The following is an 18185-nucleotide window of genomic DNA, read 5'->3' on the forward strand; positions in this document are numbered from 1 at the left end:
ACTCCCGGGGGCTGTGGTGGAGATTCGGTAAAAGCACATAGAGCACGGGGGGTTAGCAGAGCCTGACATCTGAAAAAGAGCTAGAATTGTGACCTCCGAAGAGCTCTGGGCAGCAACTGTGTGGGAGGATGAGGAGGCCTGGGGGCTGCACTTGCTACCCTTTGTTTGATTACATGTCCCACCTCTGGCCCAAGCCTCCAAAACCTCAGTTTCCTCATCTGGAAAATGGGGATGCTAATTTCAGCCGGGCCCTCCTCCTGGTGGTAGCTGCCAAGGCTCTGCAGCCTGGGCAGAGCCTCCAAAATAACACAAATTACAATTGCTAAGCTGTCCAGAGGGCTCACCATGTATCAGGCATTCTCCTGAGTGACAGCCAGAAACGTTTACTGGAGGCTGTGCAGGGGAGGCTTTCCACAGATTAACCCATTTCACCTTCAGGACAACGTATCAAGGGGGAATAACCATCCCTCGACACAATGGAAGCTCAGAGAGGCTGAGGAACCTGCTCAAGGGTGCCCAGCCAGGAGTGCTAGGGCTGGATTTGAACCCGCTGCTCTGAATCACGTTGGTGGAGCTCTTTACAGAGCTCAGAAACCAGGACACAGGATTCCTGGATTCTGGCTGGGCCAGCTGGGGAGCTGGACACCAAGACACCACAGAGGAGTGAGGAGAGAGGAGCGAGGGGAGAGGGCGTGGGAAAGGATGGACGGGCTCAGGATTGCTAACTGGGCCTGCACATGGCCCCAGCCACCAGCCCAGGAGCCTCTGGTGGATGAACTCGTTTCACCCTCACAACACTGATGTGGGTGCCATTCAGAGCCCACTGCACAAGAGGGGAACACGGAGGTCCAAGGTCACACAGCCAGAACATGAAAGCTCCAGAAACTGCATGCAGGCCCAGCACACCATGCTTGGGCAGGGGCCTCTAGCATGGCTCCCCTGAGTATGTCACCCCGTGCGCGGCACCCCCTGCTGTTTTCTCCTGGCTCCCAGCACTCTGCACCGGGTTAAAAGACGTCTCCTAGCTCAACACTGAGGGACCAAGTTTCACCAGCAAGCCCAGAACTACTAGACTGGCTGCTGGCAGAGGTGCTCACAGCAGCCCTGGGCGCGGATGGTGAAAGGAAGGAAATGCCCAAGGGTGCAGCTGGCAGCGTCCAGGGCAGGGCCTCTGAGATGCCCAAGACCCACTCTAGCTGGGGACCTGGGGACCAAAGAGTGCACAACACTAGAAGCAAGCTGACCTAGGTTCAAAACCGAGCCTGCCCCCGAGGGTCGGAGGGACCTAGGGCAAACCAATTCTTACCTGAGCCCTGAGGTCTCATTCTGCAAAAAGGAGAGAACTACCACATCCACTGCTGGGGGCAACTGACCCACAGTTTTAGTTGTTGACAAGAGGCTCACTGAGACCAAACCTAGCCAGGTAGGGGTTCACATCTTGGTTCTGTTACGTCTGGCTATGACAAATCAGGCCAAGCCTTTCACTTCACAGCAGGTGTCTCAGTCTCCTCATCTGTAAAATGGGCACCACACTCCTACCTAGCTCACAGGAGTCTATAAAATGGGCATAACCATACCTAACCTGTAGGTTCGTTTTGAGATATAAAAGAGCTTATGTGGGGACGCCTGGGTGGCTCAGTTGGTTAAGCAGCTGCCTTCGGCTCAGGTCATGATCCCAGCGTCCTGGGATCGAGTCCCGCATCGGGCTCCTTGCTCGGCAGGGAGCCTGCTTCTCCCTCTGCCTCTGCCTGCCTCTCTGTCTGCCTGTGCTCGCTCTCTCTCCCTCTCTCTCTGACAAATAAATAAATAAAATCTTAAAAAAAAAAAAAAAAAAAAAAGAGCTTATGTGTGTAAAAGGGTTGCCCACGCCTGACATACTGTGGATGGCCAAAACCACCAGCTGTTCACTAGCTCTGGAAATGACTTGCCTCTCTGTGCTTCAGTTTCCCCTTCGAACACGGAGACCATGCAACAGTACCTATGGCTCTAGGATGTGTATTCAGCAAGTTAATCCGTTCTGAATAGTGTATCGTACCCAGAAAACACTCAATAAATGTCAGTCATCGATCTCACAATTACGGTTTTTACTGCTGCTGTTAACCCCATCAGGCAAACCCTCTAAAAGCTGGCAGAAGGAGACCAGAGAAACAAACCCTTAGTGGAGAAAAATTCTAGAGCCCCACAGTCTAGAAAAGACTCAAGGACCTCATGGACTGTACTCGAGGAACCACAGCCTGAGAAGACAGTCAGCTTGGGAGCCAAGGATGTGGTCCAGCCTTTGACCACATCACCAGCCCACATTAGCTGGGGCAATCAGGGACTGCAGCCAGCCTTCTGGGAACTCCAGACCCGGGGCAAAGGCTACCCAGCAAGCCAAGGTCACGAGCTGGCCTAGGCAGCAAAGGCAGTCGCTCCAAGCACCCACCCAGTGATCACACTGAGAAACTAGATCTGTGGGAGACTTGGCTACCCTAAGTCCTTCACAGAAACCTTCCTCCCTGGTTCTGGCTGGGCCAGGGCACCACTACCCAAGTCCCCTGGGCCTCTGCAGAGAGAACAGCTGGGGAAACAGCACTCAAGCCTCATTGTTGCCTATCGGTGAGACCAACTGTTATCGCCTGGTGGGGAGCGTAAACACAATAGGAGGCTGGACAGCTAACCAGGGAGACACAAACACCCTCATGACTAAAATGGAGACTGCCATGATCTGTACTGCTGCCTGGCTCCTCAAAATCCACCGCCCAGCAAGGGCTATTTGGGTGGGTGCTTGGAGTGACTGCCCTTGCTGCCTAGGCCTGCAAGGTCTGGCCAGGGCTGAACTCCCCAATGCTTCTCTGAGAAGCGAAGAGAGGACAAGGTTGAAAGGCAGACCATGGAAGACCAACATGATTACTCTAGCCCAGGCCTCTTGCTGAGCCCAGGCAGCCCCCAAATGAGAGGAAGGGGGTCTTCAGAATTCCAAGGATCAAGGCTCCCCAGCCACCCTGCCTTGACAGAGAGGTGTCCCTCTAAACACTCCTTCCTCCTAAGTCTTAACAAGCAGATCCAGGGGACACAGCTCCTCAAATCTGAGCTCAATACCTCCTCCCCTCCCAAATATGGAGCTGAAAGCTCAGAAAACTTCAGAGGCTTCTAAAATATCTTCTGCCCACAGAAACAAAGAATTTGCCGCAGAAGTGTCTCACACATCTTTTAAAAAGGTTTAATAATATGAAAAGGTTGTCGGACAGACAGCAATCCCAGCGACCATCCAGTTCCCCCAAAGTCATTGAAAAGTTCAATAGTGATCCTCCCTCCTACGGCTCCGAGCAAACCCCCAAGCCCCACCCACCAAACTCGAGAGGCAAAGCCCTTCCACAACACTCCGCATTACAGCCCTCCCAAAATACTCCCCCGAACACCCACCGTGGCCTGCTCCCCTCACCCCCCGCACATCCCTCAAAGATTATAAACATCACAACCCTCCCCACTCAATACGGGGCTCCTCCACGCTCTCAGGATGCCCCCCCCGCACCTCAGTGGTATGACCCACACGGCGCTACTCGGGCCGCACTTGGTACGGCTCCCTCCCCAGCAGCCCCCCACCTCCCTAAACACGCTGGAAGAACAGCTCCCACAGCCCCGAATAGGTACAGCCCCCTACACATGGTAAGGCGCGTCCCCCACCCCCACCCCGATGGGTTAGCTCTCGCACACCCGGCGGGCGCACCCTTCCCATCCCGCTGGTTCAGCCCCCAGTTCCTCAGTGGTTCGGTCCCCGCACTTCGGTGTGCCCCCCCCGGCGCCGCCTCAGTGGTACGGCCAGCCGCCCCCGCCCCCGGCCCCTCTGGGGTAGTCCGACCGCCCCCGCGCAGCCGCCCCCACTCTGTCCCGGAAGGGGGGGCTCGAGGACGGCGGTCCCCGCCCGGCGGGCACTGGTGGTACGGCCCAGCGCCGCACGGCGGGGGGTCCGGACGCAACCATCGCGGGGGGAGGCGCTCGGGGACACGCGCTGGCGCACTCACCTGTCACCGGCGGCCGCCCAGCCTCTCCGGCGGGGCCCTACTCCCGCCCATCGCCACGCTGCGCTTGGTCCCGCTCCTTGTGTTTCCTGGCGGCAGCAAATGCAGCGGCAGCGGCAACGCCTTCTCCGAGCCAGGCCCAACGGCTCGCGCGGCGCGGCCCCCCCCCGCCCCCTCCCCCCAGCCCCCGCTTACCGCCCCCTCCCACCCTCTGGCCGGAAATACCGCCTTCTCCCGCCACAAACAGGAACTGACGTAAAAGAGCGAGAGAGGAACTCGGAGAGCGTTAGGGCGCAGGCGCAAGGCCGGGCCAGAGGCTGACTCAGAGCGGGACGCCTGCGTACTTTAGGCAAGGTTGGGTCGAGGTGAGCTAGAAAGGTACCACGCGCAGGCGCCGGATGTAAAGAAGAGACAGGATTGCGCAGGCGCAGCAGGACTCTGACGCCCGCTTTCCTTAAAGGCTTACCGCAGCGATACTTCCCGGCAGCCCCAGGTCCTTATTTACATACGCTTTGATCTCGCTCTACTGTGATCTCGCCTTTCCTTTCGGTTCCAAGACTCTTAAAGAGCCCTGGAGCGGGGTTTAGGAGAGTTTTCACTGTGTCTCGCCATGGTGAGCACATCCTCTGAAGCCTCACAAACCCAGCTTTGCATTTCCTCGCTGGTGATAGTAAACAGAAGATTGACCGTTTTCTGTGCCTGTGTATCCAAATCTGCAAAATGGAAACAGAGCTGCGTCACTGGGATATTGGACTTTTTTTATGTAAATAGAGCAGTTTATATAAATTAGACACTTTGTGACTCCAAAATATTAATCCTACTGCTCACCATATATATGCAATAGGGGTATAACTTTATTTAATGGGGTAACGTGGTCCTTAAAAGGCCTTAAGATCGCCTTGTAAGAAAAGGGCTCTATTCTGGTCCACTGGTCAGCTAGTGTCCTAGGCAGTGTGAGACCTCTGTCTCCCAGGTCCTTTGCTCTCAGAGGTTGGGTAGGGCTTGCTGCCTTCTGAATTTGGGTTCCAGTGAGCTTGGCAGGTATATATTGGTCAGTGCATACTTCTGGAAACCCTAGCTGGTAGTTGAAGAATCCTAGGTCCACCAAAGTCTGAGAGTAACGCAGGCAATCCAGCTCAGAAGCTTCTCTGTATTCCTTACTCATGGGCTTCCCCCAACATAGGGTTGATAACCAACCAATGCCTCCCCCCACCACAGGCCTGATCATTTTAGTGTCTTACTGTCTGGTGACAGGTCTGTCTCCACTGTGCAGAGAGTCCCACGAGGAAAAAGACCAGGACTGCCTCATTCACCACCGTGTAGCTAACACTGCCCAGCAAAAGTCTTGGCACAGAGTGTGCTCTTGGGGAATATTTGTTTCAAGAATTAGTCCTTTCCGGTATAACCTAGACTCAAGCTCACTGGGGTCTACTTTCTTTGCTCCTTTCTGTGCTGAACAGTTCATAGCCCCTTCCCCTATTTCTGAGTCTTCCTGAGCGAACTGGAATCCCTGTCCCTCGCGAGATGGATTATAACACGTAAAAACATCTCACTGAAATCTCCCTTGTGCTTTTGTATAAATTCTGTGGGGCACAGTAGTCAAGAATAATGCTTTCAACCTAAGATCTAGTACACACGTAGGTATACTTACCTATATACATATATATATATATACCTGTATGAAAGTGTCATCAAATACTATTTAACTGGTATGTATCATGCACTGAGATTTTTTTTTTCCCAGTGCTATTCAAGGCGCTGCTAAACCGATTTTCTGAACCACTAAAGGGTCATGCCTTGCAGTTTAAAACACATTAGTCTGGTGGTGAACAACACTCATAGGCCAGGCTTCTAATCATGCCTTTCCTGTGTCCTTGTTAAAATAACTTCACTTCTCTCATTGCAAAACAGTATCAATAGCATTGACTTAGCAATTGTTATAGGCCAGATTCTGTTCTCGACACAGTCCCACCAATGCTATCCTGTTGCCATCAATACCATCTTGGAGGTTAGGTGCTCGAGGTCCCAGGACACATTAGGGGTAAGGCAGGATTTGAACCCAAGCCGTCTGTTACAAGAGTCTGTGCTTTGAATTCATATCATGCTGGAAAATGGGAAGTCATAGCCCTGTTTCGGCCCCAGCAGACCACTTAATTATCATTTTGGGGGTCTCAGTGTCTCAATTTCCAAAACAAAGGTAATTTAGAAGAAAACTCCCTAAAACCTCAAATTGTTCTATACCCTCTAATCTATTCTGTGAATGCCCTGCTAGTAACTGTAAAGATGGGCTGCATATGCACTTCTGCAGAGATGGGCCAGTAGCTTCTCATTGGAAGGTTGCCCAAAGGCCTCTTGATTCAGAAAGAATGATCAAGAATCCTTTCCTGACAGGCGGAGAGGGCATCTCCTCAAAAATCCCCTTCTGTTGCCTCCCAGCAGAAATCTGGCCCTAGAGTATATTTCTACCCCTTTCAGAGATTGGGCTCCCAGTGGTGATTGGACAAGTTGCATGGACCAACCATAAGAACCTCTTAGGGGTGTCTGGGTGGCTCAGTCAGTTAAGTGGCTGCCTTCAGTTTGGGTCATGAACCCGGGGTCCTGGGATGGAGCCTGCTCAGGAGGGAGCCTACTTCTCCCTCTGCCATTCCCCCTGCTTGTGCTATCTCTCCATCCAGTGAATGAATAAAATCTTTAAAAAAAAAAAAAAAAAAAAGAACCTCTTAGTAGTCGCAAACAGGGAGCTTCCGCTCCATTCCCACAAGGTGGGAGGGTGGGGGGGGTGTCTGTGGCAGTGATGGAGCTGGCCATGGGGAGGAAATCTCTCTGCCACACAGGCCCAGTCAGGAGGTACAAGCAGAAGAACTCTGATTTACCCCCTTCTTCATCCTAAGCAGAGCATTTTCCAGGGGACCAAGTCCATAGCATTAATCAGATTCTCAAAGAAGTCTGGAGCTTAAAATAATGATAATAATGAGTTTTTATTTAAGAGAGTTTCCCATGTTCTACAGAAATGTTGAAATATCTTTGACTCCCCAGCCAGAAGTTACTAAGCCCCATCCTTGATGCTGTTTGGGAAGATCCTTTTAGAGTCATTTTAAGGTTTTGGCATAAATACATATAAGCCTCAGGGATTCTGTAAATGTCCCTTCCAGTTTCTTTTTATACAATATGTTTCTGTTCCAAAAATTGTAAATGGAAGACACCATGCGTCATGCACATTCAACTTTTTAACACATCAGAGATTCCCAAATGCGTAAGTGGTCACGCGAAGCTAATGCACTTGTAGGCAGACCTTGGAATGAAGCTTTTTCTGCTCTTGATAAGAACAAACACTTTTTCCATCTGCTCTGAATACATAGATGGCTTCCTATCACATGCAGAATAAAAGCTAAAGGCCTCATCATAGCCTTCAGGGCCCCATGGGGATCTGCCCCTGCTTATCTTTCTAACTTCATCTCAAGCTCCTCTTGCCCTTGACCTCCACATTCTGGACACACTAACCTCTGCCCCTCCCAAAACTACAAGCTTCTTCCCACCTTGGAGCTGTTTCTCTTGCTGTTTGTTCCTTTTCCCTGGACTATTTACCTCCCTGGTCTTGATCTTTGTATGACTGGCTCTTTCTTGTCTTTCAGAACTGAATTCAAATCTCACCTCATTAGGGGCACCTGGGTGGCTCAGTCATTAAGCATCCGCCTTTGGCTCAGGTCATGATCCCCGGGTCCTGGGATCAAGCCCTGCATCAGGCTCCCTGTTCAGCGGCAAGCCTTCTTCTCCTTCTCCCCTACTTAGCACTTAACTCTAAAGAGTATCTTTGTTGTTGATGCCCCTTTGCAGATGTCTTCCCCCAAACCAGAATATAAATTGCTGATGAGGGTGAAGACCTCGTCTTGGGTAGGCACCACTGTATTCCCACCCCTAGAACAATGCCTGGCACATAGTTAGGACTTGGCGGGGGGGGGGGGGTGTCAATAAATAGTTGTTGACTGAATGTAGTTTTGTTTGTTTGTGTTTTCTAAGATCTTATTTATTTGAGAGAGGAAGCACAAGCGGTGGGGAGAGGCAGAGGGAGAAGCACACTCCTCGCTGAGCAAGGAGCTTGACAAAAGGATGGGGCTCGATCCCAGGACCCAGAGATCACGACCTGAGCTGAAGGCAGATGCTTAACTAACAGAGCCACCCAGGTGCCCCCCACCCTAGTAATCTTAACCTTCTTAGTCAAAAGCACATTCAGGGGTGCCTGGGTGGCTCTGTCCATTAAGTGTCTGCCCTCAGCTCAGATCACGATCTCTGGGCTCCTGGGAGCCTCGCACTGGGTTCCCTGCTCAGTGGGGAGTCTGTTTCTCCCTCTCCCTCTCCCCACACTGCTCATGCTCTCACTCTCTCTCTCTCTCTCTGAAATAATAAATAAATAATATATATATATTTTTAAAGCTACTGGGGTGAATTTTACTTCAGGTCTGTACTTGTCCACTCACAAAAAGTTGAACAAATAATAATCTCTCAACATTTATTAGTGAGTTCCCACATATCAGGCACATCGCTAGGAACTATGTCCATGACCTTGTTAAACAATCCTGCAGGTAGAAGGCTCTGTAAGACTTATTTTGCAGAAATAAACACAGGAGGAGAAGCCTCTCACCAAATCCCACACTGCCAGAATGTTGTGGCGGCTAGATCCATTCCCACACGTGTCTCAGGCCAAGCCCCCACTTTTAAACAAAGCACTGGACCTTACATGTGTGGGCCCAGATTTAAGAAACAGAAAATCTCATTTTTTGCTGAAGCATATGGATTTAAAACAGTGAAATACTTAAAACAGAGTTTCCTACAATATTAAGAAAAATCGAGGGGCGCCTGGGTGGCTAAGTTGTTAAGCGTCTGCCTTCCGCTCAGTGGGAAGCCTGCTTCTCCCTCTCCCTCCCCCTGCTTGTATTCCCTCTCTTGCTGTCAAATAAAATAAATAAATAAAAAAGAAAAATTGAGATAATATGAATACCACCTAGGTTTTTTTTAGGTCCTTACGAAGGGAATCCTTTCACAGCCACTCAGCGGAATGGTTTATAAACTATTCCTGATCTTGCCACAAGATGGCACCACGTGAGCGGGTCATCCCCGCCGGTACTCCGGCTGGAACCCACCCCGGGCAAGGGCCGGTTACTTAAACGTTCACTGCGAATAAAGAAACTGATGTGACACCTGAATGTAAAGCACGATCCAGAATTGGACTGTGAGCCGGGAGTTGGGGGGGAGCAGAGAATGGCCATCAGGAACACTATTGTGAGAACTGAAGAAATTGAAGTACGGACTGAATAATACACAGAAATCAGGGGTGCCTCAGCCAGTTGAGCGTCAGACTCTTATTTTGGTTCAGGTCATGATCTCAGATGTGAGAAACCCCTTGTACCATTCTTGCAACTTTTCTAGTTTACAATTATACTCTTTGCACAGGGGGGGTGCGTCAGGCAGAGGGAGAGGGAGAATCCCAAGCAGGCTCCACCCCCAGGGCAAAGCCTAATGCAAGGCTGGATCTCACAACCCTGAGGTCACCACCTGAGTCAGAACCAGGAGTAGGAAGCCTAACTGAGGGAGTCACCAGGCGCCTGAAGTTTACATTTATATTAAAATAAACACCGGCGGTGTACGAGGGTTCTAATTTCTCCACACACTCCCCCCCCCCGCATTGTCTTTTTGATTGTAGCCATCCTAGTGGATGTGAAATGACATAATTTTCGTATGGCTTTGATTCTCATTTCCCCGGTGGCCAGGGACATTAAATGCCTTTTAATAAAAGTGCTTCTTCAAAAGAGCTTCCTTTTCAAGTAGCTGCCTTGTGTCCCCTTGTGTGGACAGAAAGTTCTTTTTTGTAGCCCATAAGAATGTCATGAAAGAGTTAAGTGTTGGAGCTAAAGATCCTCCCTGCAAATTATCAATTTCAGGGATAAAATGAGATGACAACGCTGTACCAGGCATTGTGAAGCCCTTCCCAATCATCCTATGAAGTAGATACTACTATTACTCCCATTTTATTGTAGAAGAAACAAGCACAGAGAGGCTGAGTAACCCACCCAAGACCACACAGCCAGAGTCATGGCATTTTAACAACAAAAAGACCATCAAGAAGGCCAAACAGTGGCAACGATATATATGACCCTATACTGGTCATTTCGGAGGAAGCACAGCACTAAATGTGAGGGGGCAAAAAAGGAAGCTTTAGGGAAAAGCTCTGGAACAACGAATGTAGGTTTATGGGCTCTGAACCCCTGCCTCAACTTGTTAGTCAAGTCTATGCCAAAGCCAATCTTGAATTATGCAAGGTTTAATCAAAATAAAATCCAGAAATCAAGAGGCTGCTGATTCCGAGGTGACTGCACCTGCTAGCTGTTAACTGGGTGGAAAAATTAGAATATTCTTCATATAAATCTGAGTATTCTCAATATTTACTTGTAACATAAATTCAAACTTATAAAACATTTCCCTTCCCCCCTGTAATTTAACTCCTAGGTATCTGCCCTACAGATATGTCCACGCATAAGCAAAATGTTGTGGATGCAAGAGGAACTGTCTGTGATAGAAGGATCTGGAAACCACTAGGTTCCCCAGTGAGATTGGTTCCGTACCTAAGATACATCCACACAAGGGGACACCAGGCAGCTACTTGAAAAGGAAGCTCTTTCGAAGAAGCACTTTTATTAAAAGGCATTTAACGTCACTGGCCACCGGGGAAATGAGAATCAAAGCCATAAGAAAATTATGTCATTTCACATCCACTAGGATGGCCACAATCAAAAAGACAATGCGGGGGTGAGTGTGTGGAGAAATTAGAACCCTTGTACACCGCCGGTGGAAATGGACAGTGGCAAAGCCCTTTGGAACACAGTCCAGCAGTTCCTTGAAGCGTTAAAATAAAATCAACGTACAGCCCAACAATTCAACTCCAAGGTATAGACCCAAGAAAACTGAAAACATGTCCATACAATCACCTGTACATGGGTGTTCAGAGCAATGCTTATTCATAATGGCCAAAAAATGGGAACTACCTACATGTCCATCATCTTGATAAACAAAATGTAAAAAATCCGTACACTGCAACATTATTTAACAATTTTGTAAAAACAAAGTACTATGGAAGATCTATGGTATAACATAGACAAAACTCAAAAACTGCTAAGTGAAAGGACCCAGACACAGGCCACGTACTGTATGACTCCATCCATATGACATGTCTAGAAAAGGCAAAATCTATAGAGACAGGTTCGTGGTTGCCCAGGGCTTGGAATGGGGGGCAGACTCTATGGGAGGACTTGGGGAATGACGGTTCAGGGGGAGGGGGTTTCTCTCTGGGGTAATGAAAAAAATCCTAGGGCGCCTGGGTGGCTCAGTGGGTTAAGCCGCTGCCTTCGGCTCAGGTCATGATCTCAGGGTCCTGGGATCGAGGCCCGCATCGGGCTCTCTGCTCAGCAGGAAGCCTGCTTCCCTCTCTCTCTCTGCCTGCCTCTCCATCTACTTGTGATTTCTCTCTGTCAAATAAATAAATAAAATCTTTAAAAAAAAAAAAAAGAAAAAATCCTAAAGTCTAGTGATAGACGCACAACTCTGTGAATAACTAAAAGCCACTGAATTATATCTCAATAAAGTTTGTGTGTCTATGTGCTTTTTTTTTATTTTTTATTTTTTTATTTTTTTTAAAGATTTTATTTATTTTTTGACAGAGATCACAAGTAGATGGAGAGGCAGGCAGAGAGAGAGAGAGAGAGATTGAGAGGCTCCCCGCTGAGCAGAGAGCCCCATGCAGGAGTCGATCCCAGGACCCTGAGATCATGACCTGAGCCGAAGGCAGCGGCTTAACCCACTGAGCCGCCCAGGCGCCCTGCTTTTTTTTTTTTTTAAGATTTTATTTATTGATTTGACAAAGAGAGACACAGTGAGAGAGGGAACAGCAGAGGGAGTGGGAAAGGGATAAGAAGGCTTCCTGCCGAGCAAGGAGCTCGTTGCGGGGCTCGATCCCAGGACCTTGGGACCATGACCTGAGCCAAAGGCAGCTGCTTAACGACTGAGCCACCCAGGTGCCCCAATATGCTTTTTTAAAAGAAGATCATTAAGTACTGATAAAAAAATGATCTCCGGGATATATTAAGGCAAAAAAACAAAGCACAAAACTACCATATATGTTACCATCTGAGTGGGAAAATATAGTTATGTTTGTAAATGAATATTGCTGGAAAGACACATACACCCCAAGTGACACCAATTGCCTCTGGAAAGGACTGGATGACCCAGAGTAGAAGAGAATTGTTTTTAATTGTTAAGAGATACCAAAAAAGCACAAGGAATAATACAATGAACACCTTCATGTCCATTGCCCAGCTTTTAAAACCATGCCTATACTGTTGTTGTTGTTTTTTAAGATTTTATTTTTAAGTAACCTCTGCACCCAGCGTGGGGTTCAAACTCACAACCCGGTGATCAAGAGTTGTGCACCCCCCTCCATTCCTAGTCTGTGGAATCTCTTCATGCCCTCTCCAACACACCTCCACCCCCCAGCCCAGAGGAACCCTTATCCCACATTTGGAGTGTACCATCCCTGTACATTTCAGACATAGACTACATTTTAAAAAGTAAAGTGATGAAATTCTTTTTTTTTTTTATTTTTTTTTAGGATTCTATTTAATTATTTGACAGAGAGAGATCACAAGTAGACAAAGAGGCAGGCAGATAGAGAGGAGGAAGCAGGCTCCCGCCAAGCAGAGAGCCCAATGCGGGGCTTGATCCCAGGACCCTGGGACCACGACCCAAGCCGAAGGCAGAGGCCTTATCCCACTGAGCCACCCAGGAGCCCCAAAGTGATGAAATTCTTAATAAATATTTAAGTGGTAAATAGCTTGTGTATTTTAAAACTACACACTTTCTTCTGCGATTTGCTTTGTGCACTGAATGTTTTTGCTTTACTCATATTGATACATGCAGTGCTAGTTCATTTTCATTGATGTCTAACATACCACATGGTACATGGTACAGCATGTCCAATATTGACGGGTAATTTGCCCAAATAGCCACAAATCCATCTTTCGTCCCCCATGCTCTTCCTCCCCGGAGACAATGACACTCCTGTCTTTGAGAGGCAGGGTCTAGGGTCCCTTCCCCTTGCATCTGGGCAGAAGTGAAGCAACGTGACTTCCAACAATAGCCTAGAATAGGCAATAGTGTCTTCCCTGGCTCTCTTGAGCAGTGCACTGTTGGAACCCAGCCACGGTGTTGCAAGGAAGCCCAGGCGGCGTGGAGAAGCCGTATGTAGGCATTCTGGCTGACAGCCCAAGGTGAGGCCTGAGCTAAATGCCGGGCTTGATAACCACCAAACGACTGGGGAAGCTTTCAAGAGGACACTGGCCCCAGCCAATATCTTGCTGCAACCACACGAGAGAGCCCCCAAGTGACGCAGTCTAACTGAGCCCAGTCAACCCCCAGAACTGTAAGAGGTAATAACTACTGATTCGAGCCGGTCAGTTTTGAGGTGATCTGTTTCAAGTTAGGTAATTGCAACAACTAGGCCCTGTCGCGTCCACTCTCCAGTAGAGGGACATCTGGGTGGCTTCCAAGTTAATGCTATCACGAGCAGCAATCCTACGAACACTCCTACAGACATGTCTCTGTATGCACACGTTAAGTTTCCCCAGATCGGTAATGGCTAGGCTGGGGAGCGTCACATCTTCAATTATACTCCAACCTACCAAATTATTTTGCAAAATGGTTGATACCAACTGCCCCTCCCAGAGCAGGGTACCACACTCCCATCACCCCAAGTCTTCCCCAATACTGGAGAAAACATTAAATGTTTTGCCAGTCTCCTGGGCACAAAACAGTCTTGTTGTTTATGTCTTTTTGGACCTTGGAATTTTTTTATGGGTTGCATGAATTGACCCCAAATAAACACAGAGAAGTGCACTAATACATTCTGGCTTTCCTATTTTGAACATGCTTTATGTAATGGGGTTCCATAGTAAGATTGCATTTTTTAAAAAGGAGGTGCTGGGGCACTTGGGTCGCTCAGTGTGTTAAAGCCTCTGCCTTCGGCTCAGGTCATGATCCCAGGGTCCTGGGATGGAGCCCTGCTTCAGGCTCTCTGCTCAGCAGGGAGCCTGCTTCCTCCTCTCTTTCTGCCCGCCTCTCTGCCTACTTGTGATCTCTTTCTGTCAAATAAATAAATAAAATCTTAAAAAATAATAAAACAAAAAGGAGGTGTTGCCCCAGTGGCAGTTGGCACATCTCGTGCCTAGATCTGGGTTTTGATTCTCAGTTACCATTCTAAATAAAAAGAAGCTGGAGCTCCTTGGAGAAATGGGGGACTCTAGAACTCTAGGATGTATACAGATGAGCCTGGAGTATCTACAATGCCAGGAGACACAGAATACAATACTAGAAATAAAAACACAAACAAAAACCCCCACCACCTAATGATGGAAGTCAAAGGACCCAGGAGCCAACTTCAAGAGGTCCCAAATGCCAAAGCTAGAATAACGTGAACAACAAAATAAATCAAGTAGGACTGGATTCTATAACCCAAAATGTAAAACAGATGCCCACGAGTCCATACTGATGAAAAGAAAATGATTAAGTTAATAGAGAAAAGAGAAACATCTCCCTTGCAGAAGAATTTATTTCTAATTAACGTTGGTACTTTGCCCTCAAGGAGGTGGAACATATGCCCCAGGCTCCTCACGTACGGGCAGCACGGAGTGACTGACTTCCGTTTGGAGAGGCCAGTACGGAAAGGGAGAGGAACTTAACAGTGGAGACATCTGGTAAGCAGTAGGCAGTCAAGCCACGTGATGAAGGTTAGATCAACAGCGATCCATCCAGTGGACAGTATGGACCCTAGAAACCATGTGGTCAAATGCCACTTTACCTCTGAACTCTTCCTCTGAATTACACGTAACCCTGGTCTAAGAATGAGACAGACAAATCCCAATGGAAGGACAATCGCTAACAGATCTGCCTAGTATTCTTCAAAACTCTCAAGGTCATCAAAGATGGCCACAAGCAAGAGGGGCCTAAGGAGGCATGACAGCTCCATTTGGGTCTACGCAAATGTTGAGACAACACAAATGTTACATGGGATCCTAGAACAGAAAAAAGATACTAAAACTGGGATAGAAGTTAAGGAAATCTGAGTAACTATGGGCTTTCACATTCATGGTATCAATATTGGTTCATTCATTGTTAACGAATGAATCCCACTACCAAGACGCTCATAAGAGGGAAAACTGGGCATGGGGTATATGGGAGCTCCATCCTAAGTGTACTTCTCCATTCTTCTGTAGGTCTAAAACGGTCCTGCAAAATGAAGTCTAAGAAAAGATTAAGTCTTAGAACACAAATGTAAAAAAGGTGAGGCTCCTGGTCCTCACATCAAACCCGGTCCCGCCACTCGCTAGCTGGGTCAGGGTTGGCCTGTTTGGTGAAGGCTGCAGAGGGCCCAGCGTTCACAAGGCGGGTAAAGCTCAGTGTAGGGGAACGTTGGGTCTTCACAGGCAGGTACAGGGGCAGTACTCCCCAAACTAGTCAGCTTTGATCCCCAAAGGAGGGAAAGGAGGGATCGAGTCTGCCGCCACCCAATGCCTGGCCCATCTGGGAGGCACGGGCTGTGACACAGGAGGAAGGGGGCAGTGGGGCTGCCTGCCAGTTACCCAAAGTTCCCTTCTTGCTTTTGCATCTCCTGGGGTGAGCTACCAGAGGAGATGACCTCATCCCAAGACCACCACTTACCATGAGCCCCAGGCCCGCTGTACCTCCAGTGCACATCTATTCACGGGATGACAATAGGAAGTCCCTGACCCCCATGCTGCTGCCCTTTCCCTGAGGACGTGGGGAGTCTGTCAACTTCGCGGAGCACTTATTTAGTACTTCCTGGCGCAAAGGTGTGGTCAGTGTTAGCTCTCAGCATTCCCCCACCTGCTTCCTCCAGGGGTTTCCAGCTGGAAGAGTCCCATGGCTCTGAAGGCCTTTCTGGAATGGGACGACAAGGGTCTGAATCACTCATCTGAAGAATGCCAGTGATTTCGGGAAAGCCTGCTTCAGATCTGCTATCGGCCTAGCATCAGTATCTGCACTAAAGCGATACGGCTGGAATTCTTCATATTCACCCCTGACGGACCCCACGTGTGACAAGGTTGTCTGTCCACTGCCGCACTGCCTGTGACAGCACGACACTGCAAGCCACCCAAATTCCCTTCCGGAAAGGGATGGTTAAGTAAATAGACATGTGTTACTCTATCGTCCTCTGCCCGTATGCCTGTAGGGGTGCATGCGTGCGTGTGTGAGTGTGTGTGTACACGCGTGCGCGCACGCACACACACACACAGCACACACCCCATAAACACATCTCTTGGATTCCTCAAGACACTGGAGATACTGGTGGCCTCTGAGAAGAGGTCTGGGGGCCTAGGAGACTCGGGAAGGAACTTTTCACCATAAAGCCTTTTGTATCTTTTGCATTTTGAACCACATGAATGTAGTAAGCTCAAAAATATCTGATACATCCAGAGGAAAAGTGACGCACTGCTGGGGGTCACAGACATGGTGGTTGGTGTGGGGGCATCGCCGAATCAAATGGCAGGGACTCTGTGGCCCTGGAGCAGCTGGGAGGCTCGGGAGATGTCTGGTCTGGTCCAGCCAGCAGATGGTGGAAGGACACAGTGTGACTCTCAAGGCCGGGGCACCCCAAAGCTGCAAATGCTTCCTGCGGCAAGCTGACACGGTGGGAGAAACACAAGCACGTAAATAACTCTAGAAAACCCCAAACCACTCTCCTAGGACCCCACCCTCATCTTTCCGAAAGGTCTCGAGACAGCACAGGGCAGGGGTTGAGGGACGAGGCTCCCGGCAGGGTGACACCTTGGGCAGGGCGCTCCCCTCTAGGCATCCGTAAAGAGCAACAGCGACCCATGACTTGGCTCACGCCAGTGAACGTCTCAGGATTAGGTGAGCTATTCCTGTTCCTACATCACCCCACAGCAAGGAGTTACCCAGCGCTCTCAAGTTCCATAACCAGAAGTCGTCCTATCAACCCCGGCAGTTGCTAAAATGATCCACGAAGTGGAACCAGAAGAAACGACAGGGGAAAGAAACAAAAGCCAGAGTTGAAGAGCAGCAAGCCCAGCATGGAGGCGTGCGAGCCCCAACTTGTGGCCCTGCCGCCCCAAAGGGGCAGCTTCTGGAATCGTCCCTGTCTGTGTCCACTGCCCTCCCCAAGGCCAACCTTAAGCAGTGCCCCGTGGGCCTCACCCAGGCCCTAGCACCAGCCCTCACTCACCCTGACGCCCAGCCCTTCTCACCCTGGGCCCCGTGCTCGGCAGCCCCCACACACAGCAGCCCCCCGACGTGAAGGGACTCAAAAGCCACAAATAAGCAGACAATCGGCCCAGGAAGTTGGGGGACGGATGGTGGTGACAGTTATACAGCAACGGGAATGTGCTTCATGCCACTAGACGGGGCGCTTACAAATGGCTATGACAGTCAATCTTATGTATATTTTACCACAATTAAAAAAAAAAAACAAAAACAAAAATGGGTGACATCTCCTCTCAGCGTCACTAGCTCTTAGGTCTCCCAAGCCACAGCCCACTCCTTGCTGATCCCATCAGTTCTGTTCTCTCAAGGAGAAAAGGGCCCTCCGTCCCCTGCTAGGCCCTCTCGTTTCTATGCTGCTCTCTGCTGTATATCACCAGGCCCTCGGCTTTGAACAGAGTCCCCTGAGTGCTCCCCAAAGCTACTGGTCTCCAGCTCAGGTACCCCCCCCACCAAGTCCCAGCAGCCCAGCACCCTCCTGTTTCCCCAGCTCCTCCCTCCCCAACCCCTTAGTCTCCACAAACAGCACCTCTAGCTAGATGCTCCGGACCCCCCTCTAGGTGATCTCTGCTCCCCACCCCCGTGCCCCAACTTCTCATCCATCCGCACTGCCCACAGCTCCTCTGAAGCCCACCTCCTTCCCCCTCCCCACGCTTCACCCCATGCTACCTTCCTTTCTTGCCCTGGCTCCTGCACAGCTGCTCTCCTGCTCCCACCCCTGCCCTCCCCACAATTTAGCCCCTCATGGGGCCAAAGCCATCTTCATAAAAGGCAAGTCAGATATCACTTGCTAGCTTTAAACCTTCCCAAACTTCTCAGGGCCTACGGAAGATGTCCAAATTC

The sequence above is a fragment of the Neovison vison genome, chromosome 7, assembly GCF_020171115.1.
Source record: "Neovison vison isolate M4711 chromosome 7, ASM_NN_V1, whole genome shotgun sequence".
NCBI classification, from domain to species: domain Eukaryota; kingdom Metazoa; phylum Chordata; class Mammalia; order Carnivora; family Mustelidae; genus Neogale; species Neogale vison.